We start from the raw sequence: 20837 nt of genomic DNA, 5'->3' as shown, positions 1-20837 counted from the left end.
CAGAACCAGTGTAATTCGGAACCAGAGCTAACCAGAACCACGGAGAATCAGAACCAAAGATGAAAAAACAGAGATAACCAGACAATCCAAACAATTTATGTCTTTTCTAGGTAGCGTCAGCGAACCCTCACACCTGGTGAGGGTACCGCTGGTACCGCCCCATGGCTTCCACCTTTCTCCTGTACTGATCCAGATGCTTTGTCTTGGTGCCTGCAGCCTTCTCTGGATCATCTTTCTCTCTGAGTCCGACAGCAGTCATATTGCCCCTTTTCCACAGGCTCTATTAAGGCAGCTCTGCTGGACTTACAGAACCTGTTGTGTTTCCTTGGACCCACTGAGGGCTGAAGTTCTGCCCTCAGGGTGATGCTGTGTTGCTGTTAATGTTACTGTGTGACATTATCACATTAATCTAGTGAAATTATAAAATATTTTAAAATAAATAGAAAATAAAATAGACTAAATATTAGTAATATTTGAATTATTGTATGTGCCAGTATGTCTTATGTTTTTTATGCCCAGATTTCCTTTTATGGTCAGGTAGTCAAACTTTAATTCAGCCTTGATGCTACTCAGATCTGGCTCTGTGTCCTACCAGTGGTACCCTGGCCAAAAAGATCTCAGGGAGGGGTCCAGGATCTTCCTCATCAATCAGATGTTCAGCAGATGAACCTCCGCAACTGGCTCCTCTCTATGGGCAGGAGCAGCACCTCTGCTGAGAACCTCCTGGATGATGAAGCTCCTTTCCTTATGTCAGAGCCCAGTGTCATGACCCAACTTACTGGCTGAGAAAAAAAGCCAGCGAGACATCATGTCAAAGAAAATGATCCATATAATTTATTTACTTAATGAAATTAACATTATAGAGTGTGCCTTTGGTTGTCTAGGAGTGCTAGCAGGAACCAGGGTTGACCAGCCTCCCACCATCTCTGGATGGAAGATATCTGTGGCAGCTTTTTAGGTCTTGGGAAGAGTTCCCAGGTGCTCCCAGTTGGGCTGATTGCCACAGCTAATCAAGACCTGCAAAAGGCAAGCACAAAACAAAGAAACAGGCCTGCAAAAAGGGGCCATCACACCAGCTTTCCTAAGGAGGACATTTCAGCTGCTTGAGTTCAGGATATGGTCCGGTATTCCTAAAGATCCTCAGAGTCTCTCAGGGAGCTCCTATCTTAGCCAAGGAGTCTCAGCTTCAGGATGGTTCAGATCTCTGCTGAGAGCAACACTGAGGAGGAGACGACAGAAACTCCTCTTAGTGGGAGGTGTGGTTGACCCCGTTGCTGGGGTGGTTGACCCCGTTGCTGGGGTGAGGCTGTCTTCTAAGAGCTGTGATTGGTTGTTAAAAGAAACATTAAACCAATGTGCTCCCAGTAATCAATGGTGAGAAATAACTGATGATAGAATTTAATCTGGATTCAGAAATCTTTAAATCATGATGATGAAACTTAGCAAAATTAAATTGTCACACGGCATCATGTTTTTTACATGCTCATTATTAAATACATAATTACAAAAATATTATTAAGGAAATTGTAAAATATTCAAGGAAATATTTTGGAAAAGAGCCAAATCTTTCTGGAGAAATGGGGCTTAATTATGTTACTTAGTTATCAAGTGTTGCAAAATAATGTTTAGGAAAATATTATTTACTGGATTGAAACTAACAACCTTTCTGGGTAAATATTATTTAGCAGCAAGCACGTGTCCTTAGCTGTTAGCAGTTAAAGATCATTTCAATCTAAATCTTTCTATTATTGTTCTGCCCAAACCGTAACCTCATGAACTGTGTGGAGGAGGAGTTGTCCGGGCGACAACAAAGTTTGAAGAAAGCATCCATGGTGAACAATGGTTAGCTACAGCTAACCTCCTTAGCTGCGGAGGGGTTTGAAGGTGCGGCCGCTCTTTCGGGCCCACCAAATTGCTCATTACCACGGTGATGCGGCCTCCATTGTCCTTCCTTGGGAAACTGCTGCACTCAGCGCCATGCTGGGAACTCTCTGGAAACAGTTCGCTTCTGCAGATCTCAGAGAGAACAGTCAAGCAATGCTTGAAAGCTTGATTACCCTGTTCATGAATAAAAATCACCGGATACGCAGACAGTGATTGATTTCTACTTATCTTGTGCATATGATCGCATGATCTTATGACACCCTTGAATCCAGTTGAAGAGTTTATGTCTTTTTACCAGCAAAGAGACATCAGCGCGCTGGGCCTCCCCTATCCTGGTACCGCAGAGGAGCAGTGAAAAGAGGTCGGACCGTTGGAAAGGGGGTCCTTTTATACAGCCAGTGGCATCATGGGAAGTCCGCTGCTACCCCCCTTTCCTCAGTTACTTGAAGTCAGTTAAATGCAATTTATTTTGAAAGTTCCAGAAAAGTTTGTACCGGAGTTTAAATGTTGTTTCCATGGCTGTGGGTCCCAACACACATAGTGATTCATTCGTACATGACTTCAATTCAGTTTATTTATATAGCGCCAATTCACAACACATGTCGTCTCAAGGTTCTTCACAACAGTCAGGTTCATCCATTCTAATTAATCGTAACCATTGAACAGTTCAGTCAGAGTTAGCTTTTTATTCAAATTGGATAAAAAGTTTTTCTATCTAAGGAAACCCAGCAGATTACATCCAGTCAGTGACTTGCAGCATTCACTCCTCCTGGATGAGCATGTAGAGACAGTGGACAGTCACTGGTGTTGACTTTGCAGCAATCCCTCATACTGAGCATGCATGTAGCGACAGTGGAGAGGAAAAACTCCCTTTTAACAGGAAGAAACCTCCAGCAGAACCAGAACCAGGCTCAGTGTGAGCGGCCATCTGCCACGACCGACTGGGAGTTTGAGAGAACAGAGCAGAGACACAAAGAGAACAAAGAAGCACTGATCCAGGAGTACTTTCTATGGGAAGGAAAAGTAAATGTTAATGGATGTAGCTCCTTTAGTCGTTTCATCTAGAAAGAAAGAACAGATAAACTCTGAGCCAGTTTTCAAGGTTAGAGTCTGAAAGAGAGGTCATTATGGTCATTATGTCCTCCAGCAGCCTAAGCCTATAGCAGCATAACTACAGAGATAGCTCAGGACAACCAAAGCCACTCTAACTATAACCTTTATCAAAAAGGAAAGTTTTAAGCGTAGCCTTAAAAGTAGACAGGGTGTCTGACTAAAACTTTGCAGTTGTGTTTATTTTTATGAGATTTTCCTGATTTCTTCATTTTAGATTATCTATTCAATTTTGGCCGTGGGCAAGACTGTCTTAATAGGGTAATGGGTGGGTAACAGTACAGAAGCTGCAGAGAGGAGTGTTAAACTACAACCCTGCTTCCTGGTCTGAACCCTGGGTTGTCAGAGTTCTGGAGAACTAATAAATTCGGCCAGATTCCTAGAAAGAAGAGCTGCTCCATCCAAAGTGGGATGGATGCCGTCTCTCCGGATCAGACCAGGTTTTCCCCAAAATGTTCGGCAATTATCAATGTAGCCTACAGGTAGGATTTGATGTCGCCCGTTCTGGCCCCTGGCAGATATTTGACTATGGTCGCTGGTGTCTCTAGTGCCACGTTTCTGACTATGGAGCTGCCAATTACCAGAGTTGGCTTCTCAGCAGGTGTGTCACTGAGCGGGGAAAATCTGTTAGAAACGCAGACGGGTTGGTGGTGACCTGTGGGCTGGGATCTAGGACTATGCTTTCTACGTACCGTCACCCAGCCGCCCTGAGGCCCCGACTGCGCGGGCTCTGCTGGAGGACTGCTACGGGGAGCTACCCTCGGTGGCTCCACGCTGGCTAAGGGGCCTTGACTATCTGCTGGTTTTTCAACAGCGCGGAGCCGGGCCTCCAATTCCGACACCCTCGCCTCCAAAGCTACAAAAATGCTACATTTTATTACACGTACCATTATCACTAATGGAGGCAGAGGAGTAACTGAACATCTGACACAGAGAGCAGGAGAGAGGAGAAGACTCAGAGAGAGAAACAGTAGAACGGGTAGCCATGGTGGAGCTAAAGCTAAGCTAGCGACCCCTTATCACTACTAGAAAAACCGTGTAAAACACGGAGAGTCCCCAAACGTTAAAAGCAGCAACAGAAAGTATGGGTTTTAACGTGCTTATGTATTAGAACAAGTAAGAGATATCACAGTAGAGAGAAATCAGATCAAGCGAGAGAGCTTCACACACCAAACAATCCACCAAGTGCAACAGTGAAAACAGGAAGTGACGAATACGCCTTACCATGCCTGTCCAGCAGAGGCAGTCCTCGAACCAAGTTTTGCATGTGATCACGTGATCTTATGACACCCTTGGATACAGTTGAAGAGTTATGTCTGTTTGCCAGCAAAAAGACATTAGCGCGCTGGGCCTCTCCTGTCCCGGTTGTCACCGTCGTGGAAGAGATCGGTTCCTTGGGAAGGTGGGGGTTTTCATGGGAAGTCCGCTGTTAACCCCCCCCCCACCCTTCCTCAGCTGCTGGAAGTCGGTTAAATGCAATTTATTTTGAAAGTTCCAGAAAAGTCTGTACCGGATTTTAATGTCACAATCCATGGCTGTGGGTCCCAACACACCCAGCCTGCTTTCTCCACCAAGCATTCGCTGTTTGCTGTACTTTTGAATGAGTGACAGGTGAGAGTGGTTGTTGTACTCTCAAAAAAGTGGACAGAAAAGGATTTTTCACTGATGATTGACAACACCACCTTGTAAAAAGAGCAAAAATCAAAATGAGGTAATTATATATGTATTGTTAAGTTAGCTGATGATTTGTTTTCTATGCTGCTCACACACGCCTGTACATGCAGACACTGAATGGCGATTCATTTAGACTAGCTCCGTAACACAGTGGTACTCAGGTGCTTTGTTAGACCTGCCACCTGGACATCTGGGGCTGAAGCTCCAGATGTTTTAGAACAGCCCCAAATCTCATGAAAGAAGACATTTAGGAGTTCATGTCTGTTCAAAAGATGCATTAAGCCCTAACATGACAGAGTTCCCATTTTTATTAAAAACAATCAGATTTCTTTCTGTTGTGTTCCATATAATTACTGCCCGTTCTACCAAACCTGACAATGAGTCTAAAGGAAACGAAGACAAAAAGCAGTTATTTGAGCACACGCTGCACCGCGACTGCACAACTACGCACACAGGCTGAGGCGGACTGGCAATTTGTCTGTTCTGGACAAGTCCAGAACGGCTGTTCAGTCCAGGATCGTCGGCCTGCCTCATTAATCACCCGAAAAGTTACACTGAATGCATCAAACAGGGCTACAGTAGGGGAGACAACTCATCTCAGAGCAGCTGTGGAGCCAACCACAGAGTGGGAACCTGGGGGGTGTTTGTCCAGGAACAGGTGGAAGCAGAGCGGCTTGACCCAGACTGAAGTTAGCCTTAAACCTGAGAGCTGGCTCAGAATGGGCTAATTGGAAGCGAGCACTAATCACTGATTCACCCAGCAAGACATGAGGTGGAGGTTCACTAATGAGTATCATCAGGGTCATGAGAGGGACTTTCACCTGAGCTACAGGTGAAGTTAAATGACCTGAAACAGTAGAAGCCTCTCTGTGAGCTTCCAGCTGGATCTGCATCATGATGTGAAAAATATCTGATCTTTAGTCAAAAGGTTCATGAAAGGAGGAACATATTTTAATGAAATGTTGGGATAGCTCACAGCGTAATTAAAATAAATAAATGTGTTTTTAGGGGGTTACCATTCCATTAAAATCTAAGAAAATCAATTTTATAGCAGTTTTCTTTTTAGAAATGTTAGAAATTATGACTATGGAGCCTCAGATGTGGGAGAGAAAGTAAAAAAGAAAAGAAGCACATTTATTGAGCCGCAGTAAACATAGTTTCTCTGAGTTTAAGAACAACTTTAGTCCGACAGACTGAGCAGAAAGGTTTTCTAAATATCACAAAATGTGTCATTATCTGCTTCAGCCAAATGTTTTTTCATCAGTTATAAACTGGAAATCTTCTTCTTTCACTTAAACTACTAACAAAAAATTAAAACCAAATCAAATTATTGTGAAGCTTTTGAAACACCACAATGCAGCATTCATGAATATGAAGGTGCTCTAAAAATGTTAAATATTTGGTTCTGTTAGAAAAAAGATGAAGTAAAAGTAAGCCTTTTATTAATTGCTGAAGTGATGTGGAACAGAAAAACTGCAGAATAAATAGAAAGAAAACAGGAAAGTAAATCACAGTAAAAGCATTAGAATAAATTTCTAAAACAGCAACACAAAATTAGCCTGACTCCTTTTACAAAAGTAAATGATTCAATAAATAAACACCTAGGCAGAGAACTTAACCCCCCAATGCTAGAGCCAAAGTTACACCCTTGCTCAAGTTAGAAGCTCTCTGAATGCCAAAGATTCTTCATGAATAACTTTTATCTTACTGAAGAAAAATCTTAAAATTCGAGGAATTCTAAGATTTTTTCTTAGAATCACGTCACTAAGAGCTACCTTTAGTTTTAGGATTATTTGGGAATACAGACCCTGTTTTTTTCAGTCTGGATCCACATCTCAGTGAGGGTTGGAGCACAGATAGTGATCCAGATCTTCACCTTCCAGCTCAACTTCTTCTTCACCGACCAGAGGAACACTTTGCATAGCGCTAATAGTCACGAGATGGCATTGAACATACTCATTCCTGCAGATGAAGCTCTGATCCATCTGTTGCAGCTATCAGTCATAGATGACAACTGGACTTGTCTTTTTTCAAAAAGAAAAACCAGACCACATTCAAGGAACTTGTTAACATGTGGGGCATTCAATGCCATCTCGTGACTATTAGCGCTATGCAAAGTGAACAATTTAGATGAAACATCCAACCAAAGACAATACGGAGATAGGGGACATATGAACAGTTAAAACAATAAAAACAATAAAAAAGCATATTTCTTTGTAATCTGACTCCAATAATGTTTGTATCTCTCACACATCAATCCATGCTCCAATCTGCCATCACTCAGGACCTCCTCTGCTTGAGGCAGAAACTCAGTCCTGAACCTGGACCCGGTGGTTTTTAAAGCCCAAAGCTAACCAAACAACTGGTGAAAACCAAACTGAAGACCAGTAGATGTCAAGGAGATGATCTGAGTGACTAAAATTATGTTCCTGATGTTCTATCTGCCTCTGTTTGCCTGCATCTGCTCCATTATTCTCATGGATACTTGCACTCACTCTAGAATGTTCTGGTTAGCTTCTGACCACCTTCCAGCAGTTACCTTCTCAGGACAAAATACCCAAACATCAGCGGGATTCAACCCAAACTGTTCAACTGTTGGACAAAGGTTTGAGCTCTGCAGAGTTTCTCACAGTGCTGGAAGGACACGCCCAAACAGATTTATGTTTTCCATGTGAGTTTGAAAATCCAGCTGAACGTCTGTGATGTGTTCATATTGGAAAAATGTGGAGTCTGCAGGGAAACATCTAAATACAAACCTGCAGAAAGCACCATCGATTCGATCTGATGAAATCCAGTTTTCACTATTTGTTTCTCTCTGCACAGATCGTTTCTGATATGATTCGACCCGCTGCAGCCGGTTCTGAACCTAGGCTGATCCAAACTGGACAAACAACCAGTGATGAAGGAAATTAGTCATTTTTCAGTAGAACTTCCACAGAGACCAATCTCAGCTGGTTTCCTTCTTGTCAGAACCAAAGTACTGCAGTGTCCAGTTTAATGACAACAGGACCCAGCAGGTGGGTTTGTTCTTACAGATCAGAATTAAACTGTGTTGAAGCACAACTGTGGCAAGTTGAACAAAACAACAAAAACATTTAATAAAATAAAATAAGTTCAATAAATTATACAGCAATAAATAACGTAAACCTCTAGTTAAAATATAAAAAATAAGATAAATAAGAGTAAAGTAACATAAATAAAATAAAAAGTAAATAAATAACAAAGTACAATAAGACTACATAAAATACAAAATAAAAGTACATCAAATAATATAATTATAAGCTTAAAAGAACAAGTGAATGATTATTGTGAACATATCGGTATGCAGAAAAATAAAACTTGAAAATTGAAAGGCTTTACAGTTAGCATAAATATAATGAAACTTTATGAAAATCAAATGATGATGCAGCACTGCATTAAAGCCACCAATAAACATGTTTCTGTGATGATTAACATGCAGCGATAACAACTGGCAGCAGAGCAGCAGAAGAAACATACAAAGACTATAAAGAATTTATTCATGTGTTTTATGTTCATCATTTATTGTTTATCTATTTTCATTTTTTTCATATTTATTTTTTAATCTTCTTTGTCAATCAAGAAAACAAAGAAAAAGGTGAGACAAACTGAACTGAAATCAAGTTTTCTTCCGTGACATTTGATCAGTTCATCCTGGTCAGATGGTTGCTGTCCTCAGCTCATCCACTAGATGGCAGTAATTGTCTCGCACTGGGCCTTTAAAGGCCAAAATTGATGTTTCATTGTCAGCTTGACAGATGTTCAAATAAAAAGAGAAAACTTCTCTTTATCTGGCAGAACCAGCCAGTTCTGTTCCAAACCCCGCAGAAGCATCACACATTGTTCTAGCTGCTTGTGTTGGATCCGAACTGTTAAACAGCAGCTGTTCCTGCCATGGCACCATAATGAGAGGATAGAAGAAGAGTTGGAGCGGTAATGACACATGATTGTCGAGAGCCGGGATGTAAGCATGTTCGGCCCAACACCTCCTTGCTCCCTCCCTCCTGTTCTTGCTCCGTCCGGACAGATGTTAGAAATATTAGGACCAGTAAGAAAAGAGCCGGTGTATGTTTCCCAACTAAAGAATGTTTTAATGGACCCGCTTTAAGAGGAAAAACGTCAGACTGCTGCAGAAATTCAATTACAGTCTGATTGAGTGTTGACATTTCTGAGGCTGTAAGACAGGAAATTCATTAAAAGCAGCGGCGCAGCCTGGGAGGGAAACTCCAGCTGCTGTTAAAGTATCCGCTGGTCCGAGGTGATTATGAAACGGATCGCTGCTCGGGTCAGGCCTCCGCTCTGCGTCCAGCCAATCCTGCAGATTCAGGGGCTCCAGAACGACCACGCTCACTCTGTTGATTGAAAATAATCCACCTGGGAGTCAGACTCACATCTGCTGTGAGGAGGGAGGGTGGAGGGAGAGTCAGGAATAATGTGAGCCATTGATTCCGACACGCCTGGCATTGTAATAAACTAATCTGGGAAAGAAACGCAGCAGAACAAGGCAGCCATTTGTAAGCAATTTATGACAGCGTCTAATCATTACGGTGAGGTTAGGTCAACATTCACAGGAGGCCCGCTCCAACCTGCTGCTCTGCAGAAACAAGTCTGGTCCTGGGAACGCTTTGCTTCTGGAATGCGTGTGAGGGAATGGAGCAGGAGGATTTCAACTTGTCCACTGTGTTCTGGTTCTGATTGTTAAGAAGGCTGCTACCTGAGTTCTGGCTCTGCAGAGGAATCAATTCAGGACTCACAGAACCTGACACACACACACACACACACACACATTTCAGTAGCTAAATCTGAAGCATGAAATGAGAAATGTAACATTATTAACAGGCTTTTACAGTATATATTAACCAATGGGATATTTCTGTCACCAACACCTGTTCAACAACAGACACTCAGCTCGGGAAAAGACTTCTAGACTTTAAAAGGAAAAGTTCAGAAAATAAATTATTACTTTGCTTTCACCTAGACTTAGCTGGTCTCACCTGGTATCATGTCTAATCTGATCTCATTTCTCACCTGGTGTCACCTGATCTTAAATGGTCTCATGTCTCATCTGGTCTTCAGTCTCATCTGGTCTCACCTGATCTTAAATGGTCTCATGTCTCATCTGGTCTTCAGTCTCACCTGGTGTCACCTGATCTTAAATGGTCTCATGTCCCATCAGGTCTCACCTGATCTTAAATGGTCTCATGTCTCATCTGGTCTTCAGTCTCATGTGGTCTCACCTGGTGTGTTAGAGTTTTCTTTGAGGAGGCCATGATGTGAGGAACTTTGTCTCAGGTTCAGAAGATGTTCTGGATTCTGGTTTCTGTGTTCTTTGTTTTTGTTCCTCAGCTCCTCAGTTTTTCAGCTGAGCTTGCATGTTTTGCATCAATTTATCACTCGTCCGTCTTCCATCTAATGACCACCAGAGAAGCTCTGGTTGGAAACTCCTTGGTTTCTCCATCTCCGTATCAGATCCCCTTGCTGCTCTCCTGGTTTCCATGCTTGCCATCTCCAGGTCATTCTCCTATCTTTGTTATGTCCCTGTAGAGTTTGTTAGTTTTGAGTAATCATTAAAGAAATGTTGGCCGCCCGGCCTCTTGCCTGCTCCTAGATCCTCCCACCATTGTATCCCCTGGCAGAGGAGCTCAGCTCAGTTGAAAAATAATATGATGATGATCAGGCAGAGGAAACGTTCCTATAGCCTCTGCCTGTTCAACATTCTGGGCGCAGCTTTTGGAGTTTGGACAGATCCAGTGTAGTGTACAGAACAGACAGAATCCCTTAACATCTAGTCTCTTATCTCTGAACACCAAGAGGGCTTGCTCCGAGTTACTTAGTAAGTTCCTGCAAGTGCAAAACCTCATCTTTCTGCTGTGATCTTTGAGTGTTACGTTTTGGGTTTCATTAGTTTTTGTTTTCATCATTCCGTTGTTCATTATGTTACTTATTCTTGCCATATTCTATTCATTTCTCTGTGTTTATTCGTCTAAGTTAGTTCTTGCCTTATTTGTTCATTTCAGCATATTCAGTGTTGTGGTTTATTCCTGTGCTCCATTACCTGTGTATTCTAGTTTTTCCCCTCAGGTGAGTATTTCTATTTTCCTCTTGATTTAAAGTTTCTGTGTTTCTCTGTTCAGCCTGTCAGTGATAATTAGTCTCTCTTTCTTAGTCTCCCTGCTTACCTCCTGCCTCAGCTGCTCCGTGTTACTTTCTAATTAGCACCTCCCTCTGTATTTAAGCTTTCCGGTTCTCATTGTTCTCCACTGAATCTTCCTGTTGTTATCCATTTCCATGTCCTGTTCTTATGCTCCGTTGTAAGTTTTTATCCTTTCATCTCACCTCACTGCTTCTGTGTTCCTGTCTGCTCTTTGGTCCAGCACCAAATCAGGAAACTATGACACCTTCAGCCTGATTTGTATAATTTCAATAACATTCAGTTTACTGAAACTTAAACATTATTCCTGTTTTTCATATTCAAAGCCAGAGAGGTTAATGATTTATTTTAACAGGTTTTTATGTAGAGCTTCTGATGCATGGGTGGATCAAGCATTTCTGGAGTGAACCAATGATCTCACAGATCATCTGATTTAGTTTGCTCTTATATGTTATATATATGTATAGATGTTATATTAAAGGAGAGAACGGTCCGAGTAATAAACTGTGGCCAAAAGGTGTTCTCTGCTTGTTGTCATGACCTATTCTAGGAGTAGTAAACCATGATGTATTCAGAGATAGCAACCTGCTTCACTTCCTGAGACTGATCACTCATTTATGAATGTTCGTCTTCACCCACTGCTTGTTGTGACCGGATTATCCTGACCTGATACAGCGTTTCCACAGTCCGCTCAGATGTTTTACTGCAGCTGAACAGAAAACCGGTGAAATTGGTTAAAATCTGCTTTGGTTCTGGTTTTGGTCTTCTGTAAATGAAATCACCTGCTGCAGTAGGTGACAGCATTCAGCAGTCTCAGGGTCACTGATTTGCAGCATCTGCAGTGAATCCTGCAGCTTTTTATTGTCCTGAGCTGTTTAAATGAGTTAAAAAATATTTCAGAGTTTTGAGACTTTGTTCCGCTCTGCTGTAGCTTAATTTGTTGTTCAACAGTTAACAGCCCAGTTTTTATCGAGCAGAGGAGTCCTGCAGCTATCTCCAGGTGATTAAAAACAGGCGTATTCTTGAATAAATGATGCTCCGGCTCTCTGTTCAGAGGGTTTCCACTCCCAGGCTGGAATCGTTCTCAACTTTCAGGCAAAACAAGGAAAAAGTGAAGAAGCGGAGAGAGAAAGAAATCTTGAACAAAGTGTAAATAATATTTTCTACCTGAGAGCGGGGTTAAAGCAAATCCCTGCAAAGCGGAGCGTCCCGGGGAAATGAAGCAGCTCATGAATATTCTGTGAGCAGCTTCACAAGTCCGGCTACTTCTGATTTTCTAATAGACAGAAAGTTCAGACAATCATTTATTTATGTCCTCTATTCCTCAGTGTTTGCTGACAGGCTAAGACCAAGAGAGGGCCGTGTTGTGAGGAGGAGCCGAGCAGCCCAACAAACCCGAAGACCTAACAGATTTTCTGCCCAGGCACTGTGAACTCCATCTCAGCTAATCACAGCGGAGCCTATTAGTGCCTGACATTTTTATCCGGCAACCAAAGGCTTGCTACCTGGCTGCGGAGGGGCCTAACGGCGGCGGACGGCTCGCAGCGGCAGTCTGGGGGGCTGGGGGCCAGCCCGGGCCCCTCCTGGGCCCACCTGCAATTCGATACCTGAGCCCCTGCGCCCTGCATGCATTGATTTCTTGTCAGACGCAGAAGTTTTCAGGCCAAGGGGATGGTGCGGAAGGGCCGGGATAAGGGCTGAGAGAAATCTTAATTAAGAGGGAGGGATTTAGTGGACCTGGCTGCAGCTACTCTGGGACTACGTTCAATGAATCATCTGAAGAAGGAGGAAGAGGAGGAGGAGGATCGGAGCTGTGTGCTTTCTGCTGAAGCCGGAGATTAAAAAGAGTGACAGGCCCAACACAGCACTGTGTTTTCTCTCCAGTCAATTGCTTTATGAGGGTGAAGGTGGGGCCTGCAGCAGACTCAACTCGTTACCCAGAATTACCCGCTAAGAAAATGCTTCGCTGCTCTAATTGGCCCATTTAGGCCTGCAGGTGGTCGCTGCAGCCTCCAGTCACTCACACCTTTAACAGCTTCTCACCTCCACACCAACCTTGCAGCTCACATGGAAACACATCTTCCACAATGGCAGCACGGAGGGGTCAAAAAGGTTTAACAGGGCAGAGGAGAGCGGTTCCAGTACCGCTCAGGCTCTGTTGATTCTCTTCTGGAATTAAAATCCTCTCATAGGTTTCTTTCTTTCCACTTTCTGAACACATCATGTAATCACAGCAAGTCACATGTGAAACATGTGTTCATTATTATTCATGAACACAAACCAAATCGATTGAAGATCAGTTTCTCTCTTGTTTTGTTCCTGTTAAATCAGATGATTTATGCTCCATTCACTGAGCTGCACGCAGAAGCAACACTGGAGGACAACAGGAAAATGTATGCAGTTATGACATAAGGATGGGAATAATAATTCATTCTATTTAAAAGGCACTTTACAAGTATGTCAACAAGTGCTAAAAACACAATAAAAACATTTACAAAATGAAAATAATTAAAGTTAAATTTTTTAAGATAAAATATCAGTCCAAAAACCTAAAAAATTAAAATGTTTTCTGTCCTTTTTTTTAACATGAAATATCCTGTTGAACTATGCTGGCTTCTTCTCTCTTTCAAAAATCATCTCATCACAAACTGTGATGAGATGATTATTACTGCGCCACATGATTCACTGAGCATCCATCTGTCCGTCCGTCTCTCCGTCCGTCCGTCCCATGGGCTAACGTTGGTTGGTAGGTAAGTTACTTTTATTTTGTTCCTAAATGATCCAAAGTCATTTAATTCAGCGTTCAGTTAGAGAGACATTCATATTGTCATTATTATAAAGCTACGGCTAACATGAACAGGTTGCTGGGAGCCATTAACATCCCATAATAATCCACCAACATGGCTAATGATCAAGCATCATCCTTTCACAGTAAAACATGCAGCAGCTGCAGTCTGGAGCTTACAAACCGGCTTCCTTTCACTCTTCATTACAGGAGATAAAAACTGGTACTAAGATTCGGGTCTCAGACCACGAGTCCAAGTCAAGTCTGAACTCTTTTATTTTTGTGACTTCTGTGCGACTCGAGTCAGAGTCTCAGACTTGAGTTGCCATCTATACTTAGTAGTTGAAACTTAGGCATGGTTGAATGTTCCAACAGGACAATTATCCCGAACTGGTTCTGGAAGGTTAAATCAGGCTAACATTAGGCTTTTGGAATAGAAATACGTACACTTCATTTAGACGTTGGTTCTGTCCCAGTTCTGTCCCAGCTCTCTCCAATCCATCCAGCAAAGCAGTCAGCTATCAACCATGATGCCAGAAACTTGCTGATGGATATAAACATTAAGTGCTTGAGGTGAAACTTACTGAGGCACATTTGAACAAATGTCAGTGGCATGTTTACATATCTTTAAGCGGGTGTGTATAATTTTGACACTTTGTGGGTCAAATAAAGTTAGCAATAAACCAGTTCTTGCTTTGTTCTAACATAATTTCATCTGGAAAAGAAGAAACCATTAAAGACAAAAACTATTGGCTGATTGTCCATAATGAATGGATGGAAACTTCTCAGCAGAATGCTAAATGCTTCTAGACTTTCTGCTGCAATCATTCATGTTGCCCATCAGCATAATTGAGGAATGGACCATCTCATTTCACATCAGTGTCTGCAGCTTGTTTGACACTAATGACTCAGACTGTTGTGTCAAGATCCACATTTTCTCAGCCTGAATCCACTGATCACAGCAGAATATGAATATGGACCAGTGTGGAAGTAAAAGCCGAGTTGTCCTCCAGATTTTCCATGTTTCCCTACAGCAACTGAGCTTTCTGTCCCACAAAATCACAACCAGATGTTGTCATCCAGTCGACGTCCTGCTTCCTGTGTCCAGTTCCCACCAAGATCTGGAACATGACACTTTTCCCTGGGACATATAATAAAACTGAGAAAGCTCTGTGCGGCTGTTTCCTTTCATAAATTCTGCAGCTCTCGCAGAAACTTTGAGATTTTAATGGAAGAAGATTCCAAGTCCTCGGCAGTAAATCCATGCTGACAGCGACTGGTGGGCTTTCACCGTCTACCTGATGCCCTGTGGATTTATGTCTGAAGATGCTGCTCATGCATGCAATAACTCCTCCCAAAGTTTCAGCAGGGGGGTTGAGTTTCAGTGCCTGCATGCGAGCATCCATCCGAGCATCGTACATCCATAAACACCTCCCTCACCTGTCACCTCCAGGAAGGGCCGGCCTCCACCTGATGGCTTTATGATCCCACTGTCAGATCACCATGGAAATAAATAATACAACAAATCATTGTGCACAACTCGGAGGCTAAAACAGGGAGGCTGAGGGAACCGGCGGGATCTCTGACCAGCAGTTAATCACAGAACGGTCAAAAAGAAGACAGCGCCCACATTAAAATAACACTTTGTTTTTCTGAAATCAGAAAGGTTTTCATGCAAATGCCAAAAATTAATCCAGTTATATCTGATTTCCAGTTTAAAACAATTTTTTGTGCTTTGGTTCATCAGATTATCTCATCTGATGATCTCTGGTCCCTCAGATGGTTTTGCATCCAGAATCATAATCCATCACCACCTAGTAGAACCACATCGGAGGAGGAGTCAGCTTCTCTGGGCTCAGAGGCTTCTGGGCTGGACCATCACACAGTGGGAACATGGATCAGAAGGATCAGTTCTCCAGATGTTTGTTAGAAAAGGAGCTTCCAGCTTGCTGTCAGCAACCAGTCCCTGCAGCCAGGCTGTGTGATGGTAGGAGGTTGTACCATGGTATGGATTTGTACCATGTCCTTTTCTGTGATGCAGCATTAAAGCAGAAAATAAAGAGCAACATTTGCTGCTTTCAGGACCACATCTTCTCAACAACAATGGAAAACCAATTTTCAAAGGCCTGGCTGAGGGAGAGAAGGGTAGGGCTGCTAGACTGGCCAGTCTCCAATGTGACAAAAGTTGTCCACTGACTTTATGATGGCTGCAGGCACTGGGAAATGTTCTACGGTAGTCTTGTTAGACCTTTTAGCAGTCGTTGACACTGTTGGTGACACCATCTGAACTAACAGACTTCATAGTTTGGTACGGATCTTTGAAGCAGTTTTTGAGCGCTTTGGAGCGGGACAATATTAACATTTCATCAGCTAGTAGTAGCAGGATTCTTGGTGGATGCTGATGCATTTTGGCTGCTGCTGCTCCACCAAAGCCCTCCTGTAACATTGTGGAGATTTAGTGTGGACAACACAGTTTAACACAGTTTTCATCTGTGACACTTGTCCAGCAGCTAACTTCTTATACCGTCAGCCAAAGGAGTGGACAACAGCAAACGCTGACTGCCAACTGTTAGCCCACCAGACACCAGCATCGTGCTAAAGTACTCGATCATCCAGCTGCTGAAGCTCAAAAATCTCTTGCCGTTTCTTGGTCCCCCATATATCCACAGATGATCCTACAGAAGGTTTGATTTCTTCTGAGCTGGTGTTTCAATCCCTTCCTTGTTGTCAGCAGCACACACCGTTGCATCAGAGCATCCTCAGAGTCTGGCAACTTGCTACCATGGAAACCATGTGGCGTCTCCGAGAAGACATGAAGCAGGTTTCAGCTTAGTGCTACTTTTCTAAAGACTGAGTGCTACAAAAGCAGTCATGGGGGAAATGCTGAAGATACAGTCGCTTACAAATACAACTATATTCTGGACGAAGGTTAAGATGTCATGTGTTTACTGAAGTCTGGCACCAACCTTCTGTCTTCTCTGCCATGAATGAGGCCTGTCCTGCTGGTTACACCTATCTCTAGGCAGCCTGCAGTCGGTGGTCTACATCTGGATGCATCTGGTTCACCAACCCCCCTTACCAATGACATTTATTCTGATTTACTGGCCACCTAAGAAAATACAATATTCAATGTGGATTTATCAAACCTCCTATCTAAATTCTGTCTGACATTCAATAACACCATGTTGCTCAGAGACATCAACATCCACTATTGATTAATTTTCCCAACTGCTTCAACCTAATGCAACATGTTGATGGCTCCACGCACACCAGAGGCCATACTCCAGACCTGGTTATTCCTGACTCGGCCTTTCCCAGCAAACCTTCACTGTATGACCTGGGTATCTCTGATCATATGGGGATTTCTGTGGAATTGCCACATCTGCCCTTCAATCCAGCCACAAACACCAAATCTACCTAATTTGGAGCATAAAAAACAACTATCCTGAAATGATGTTGACAGATCTTCAGCTTCATCTATTTACAGTCAGTAAATCAGTGAGTCAGTCAACCTGTACAACAAAACCCTGAGAAGCCTTTTGGATCTCCATGCCTTTATCAGAAACAGATCCGTTCTCCAGGTTCTGCCACCCATTTATTCTGTGTAGATCTTTCCCAAACATTAAAAAGTAGTCAGTCATTGAGTATAATGACTGTGGTTTAGAAAAATACGTATAATCTTTCTTTAGGGGATATAATTCGCTCCAGACATCTACTAAAACATTATACTTCAGTGCCATGAGCTTTTTGTTCAGGTGATTGGACTAAGCCACCTGTATTGCTAAAGAGTTAAGTTTAGCATTTAATCTCATATTGAAGTCCCTGTCGCATATTAAAACTCTTCAGATCTGCTATTATCAAATCAAATATTTGTCTGAAAAAACTCCAATCTGAAATATGGGTGCATATACATTCAGTAAAGCTATCAATGATGCATTTAACTTCCTTTCACTAGAATGCATCTTCCTTCTTCATCTTTCTTTCCACTAGGGATTCGAAACTAATTTAACTGGAGATTATTATTGAAAGCCCTCTCCTTTGACCTGCTGCATAAGATGATGAAAACAGATACCTAAAGCCAATCCAATTCTTTTTAATTTAGCAGGCTCTGTATCTGAGATGTCTTTTGTGCAAAAATGCCACCTCAACTTTGTCTCTTTTCATTTTGGTCAAGATTTGACTTCTTTAGATATGAATACCAAAGCCATTCTTGTCACAAGTTTCTATTTTGGATTCCCCATATTTTATAGTTACGCTGGGTCCTGATGTCTTAAGGCTTGCAGCTTTTCCACATAACTGACAGCTTTGCTGCTGTCCCACGGTTCCTCGATCTTCCAGTTGTACGCCATGTGAACCTCTGAATCTGCTCCAGCAGCGATTCCGGTTGTTTAATACCTGACTCCGGAAAACCCCTTTACACCTTATCTCCTGTAGCCTCCTCCGCTGATCCGCACATTACTGTCCCCTCTGGGTAAAGTAGTGTAATTTCTTTAATTACATGTGTTGCCACTAGAGGGCAGACTATGCTTGTGCATTGCAGTGTAGAACCAGTGTATGCTGAAATGGCAGCAGAATAAAAGAAACGTGGCGTATACCTGAAGCTGCGGTCTTTATTTATAAAAGAACTCAACATAGTGTCAGAAGTTGGCGTGCTTGGAGGTTGGAAACATCAACTTTGCAACCGGCTAGCCACTACGGATGACCAAGCACAAGCAACACGGCTTCAGCACCAGGGACGGTGGTGGACCAGTCATGCCTACAATTCTGGTAAGTGTTGAAGCAACTCCAGCAGCAACTTTCACCATCAAACCACCAGAGCTTTTTGATTTTTCTAAACCCCATGAGTGGGAAAAGTGGATAAGATGGTTCAAGTGTTTGAGACTTGCAAGTAACCTGAACAACTCCTCAAATGCTAATCAAGTGAACACATTGGTTCCCATGTCAGTTGCACTCTCTTGTTAAATTTTGCCCTTTCACATTACATTACATTCTTTCTTGGGACAAAATGTCTATCAAATGCTGTTTCAACGACATCATAGTGCTGGTGCTGCAGGTGGGGGCCAGCAGTGGCCAAAACTCTTTGTAGAGCGCTGCAGGGAAAGCCATGAGGTCCAGGAGTTCTTCCATTGGGCATGCTTTTAACTACTTGGTGGAGTTCAGTTGTTGTTAAAGGAAACTCTTGAATTATTTCTGTTCCTCATTTAATTTACCAAGATTACTTTTATTTGATCATGTTATAAAATGCGGAAGGAACGTAGGGATAGGACCAATAGAAATAATTACCCCACCTCAGCCCCTCTGGCTAACCGAAAGAAAATAAAAATGTCAGGGATCAGGGTTTGGTTGTCTGTTGTCTACCTCATCACTAGTGCTTTTAAGAAGCTAGCTGTCAGTCATTGGTCGCCTGAGTGTCAACTTTAGCGGTGCCTCTAGCCCAAAGTTCTTTGAATGTTTTCTCCTTGCTTTGCTCTGGTTAACCTTTCCCTGTGCTCCTTGTCCAAAGGTTTCCTTCTGGAAGGCTTCCAGGCATCCTCCTCTCAGAGACGATACCAGATAACCTGGCTAAAGACCTCTCTCAACAACACTCCCACAGATCTCAGGCTCCATAACCGACAACCATAAGGCTCCCTCATGGGCTCTGCTTCAGCAACTCCTGTCCGCCCTCCGTTGAACCAATCGTGGAAACTAAGCACTCCACACGGACCTGCTCGGACCCTGCCTATCTCCCCCTAGCTCTTATTACTCCTCCATTATGAGTAAGACTGACTCTCTATTCAACAGACTTCCTCCTAGACTGTCATTGTTTGCTGTGCTCACTGGTCTCCTCCTTGTATTTCCTTCAGTGACTCACCCCCTCCTGAGCCAGTGGGCATTTTCCAGACCACATACTGCTTTGTTCTTGTTTTCAATAAACCGTTAAGCTTTTATAACAATCTCCTGAAGTTTTCTGCATGTGGGTCAAAAAGGTTCCTTGTACTATGACAAACAATCAAGAAAAAGTTTCGTTTGATATTCTTTTTCCATACGTCCTTTCAGGTACCACCAATAAAGTCATGAACAGGGGGTAGAGTAGATCCCTGGGGGTTGAAACACATAAAACACCTTGAAAACTGAACAATAATTTACCTTTCTGATTTTTAGTTAAAACAATGTTAACAAGTATTAAGACTTTATTTAGCAAAATGGAGAAGCAGTTGCTCCACTCACTGCATTGTTCAGGTAACCATGGTTGCAAATCTTACACTGGTTGAGCAAATCTCAACACATCCTTGTGAGGAGAACACACTGCTCTGGTTTTCCAACACCTGGACTGATTTAGTCTGAGTAACATCTATCCATCCAGTTGAAATCATCTCTGCAGAAACAAGGAGTCTGATGGATCCTCCTGTGATGTGACTCTTTGCTCTCATAATAATGTGGAGATGACTTTTCATGGTTTTCTCTCTGATCTGACTTGTGCTGATGTGACTTTTCCAGGTGTGAATGTTTTTAAATTTAAATCTAAAGTTAAAATAAAAAGTTCCTCTTGAGGAAACCATGTTCAACTGATTCAACTTTTTTTCTGTTATTGTATCTACACTGCAGCTGCCATCCTTAATGTCCTAGTTAAAGTCTTTAGGGTATCTCAATGTTTCATTTGCTGCTTATCATTATATTAACTTGTCTTTCTCGCTAAATCTTTTTCTATGTGCTAGAAAACTGAATATCCGGACTGTTTCTAGCCTGAAGAATGATAATAAAACGAGTCATTAAAACTCCATTCTGCTGCATTGGTAATCACATGAAGCTGCTCAGGTTGTGCTCCCAGCTTTAATTTGCTTTATGAAACATCATTAGTGAGAACCTTTCTTGCCCTCCTTTGTTCTGATCCGGCTGCAGATGAGAGGTTCAATCTCTCACATGAAGCTGGAGGAGAAACAGGAAATCTGACGGAGGTTAACAGATTCTCCCTCAGCCTGTTGTCGGTTTTCCTGCCTGTGTTTCATCATCATGTTCACGTCGTTGCTTTAATATGGGCTGTCACCAGGGAGCGGCAGGAATGTGTACCATCATCGTCTGAGGCGATGAAGAAATAAAATGAAAACAATGTCACTTTAAACACAATGGGAGGAGGAAAAACTGTCACTTGACAGCACAAACAGCAGTGTTCATTTCCATATTAGATGTTGTTGAAGCTTCATCTGTGGCCCCTGGAGATGTTTGGTCCCCAGACAG

At 42.6% G+C, this 20837-nt stretch overlaps 1 long non-coding RNA gene across 1 annotated transcript; it reads left to right on the top strand.

Moving 5' to 3' along the window:
- The first annotated feature begins 18185 nt into the window (after positions 1 to 18185).
- On the top strand, positions 18186 to 19549 carry LOC124860990. Its single transcript, XR_007036531.1, has 2 exons — positions 18186 to 18389; positions 19126 to 19549. It is a non-coding gene; the product is annotated as an uncharacterized LOC124860990 (long non-coding RNA).
- The last annotated feature ends 1288 nt before the right edge of the window (positions 19550 to 20837 follow it).

The sequence above is a fragment of the Girardinichthys multiradiatus genome, chromosome 23, assembly GCF_021462225.1.
Source record: "Girardinichthys multiradiatus isolate DD_20200921_A chromosome 23, DD_fGirMul_XY1, whole genome shotgun sequence".
Taxonomy (NCBI): Eukaryota; Metazoa; Chordata; class Actinopteri; order Cyprinodontiformes; family Goodeidae; genus Girardinichthys; species Girardinichthys multiradiatus.
Note: the sequence above shows the minus strand (reverse complement) of the source record. Positions and strands in the feature narration are given on the sequence as shown.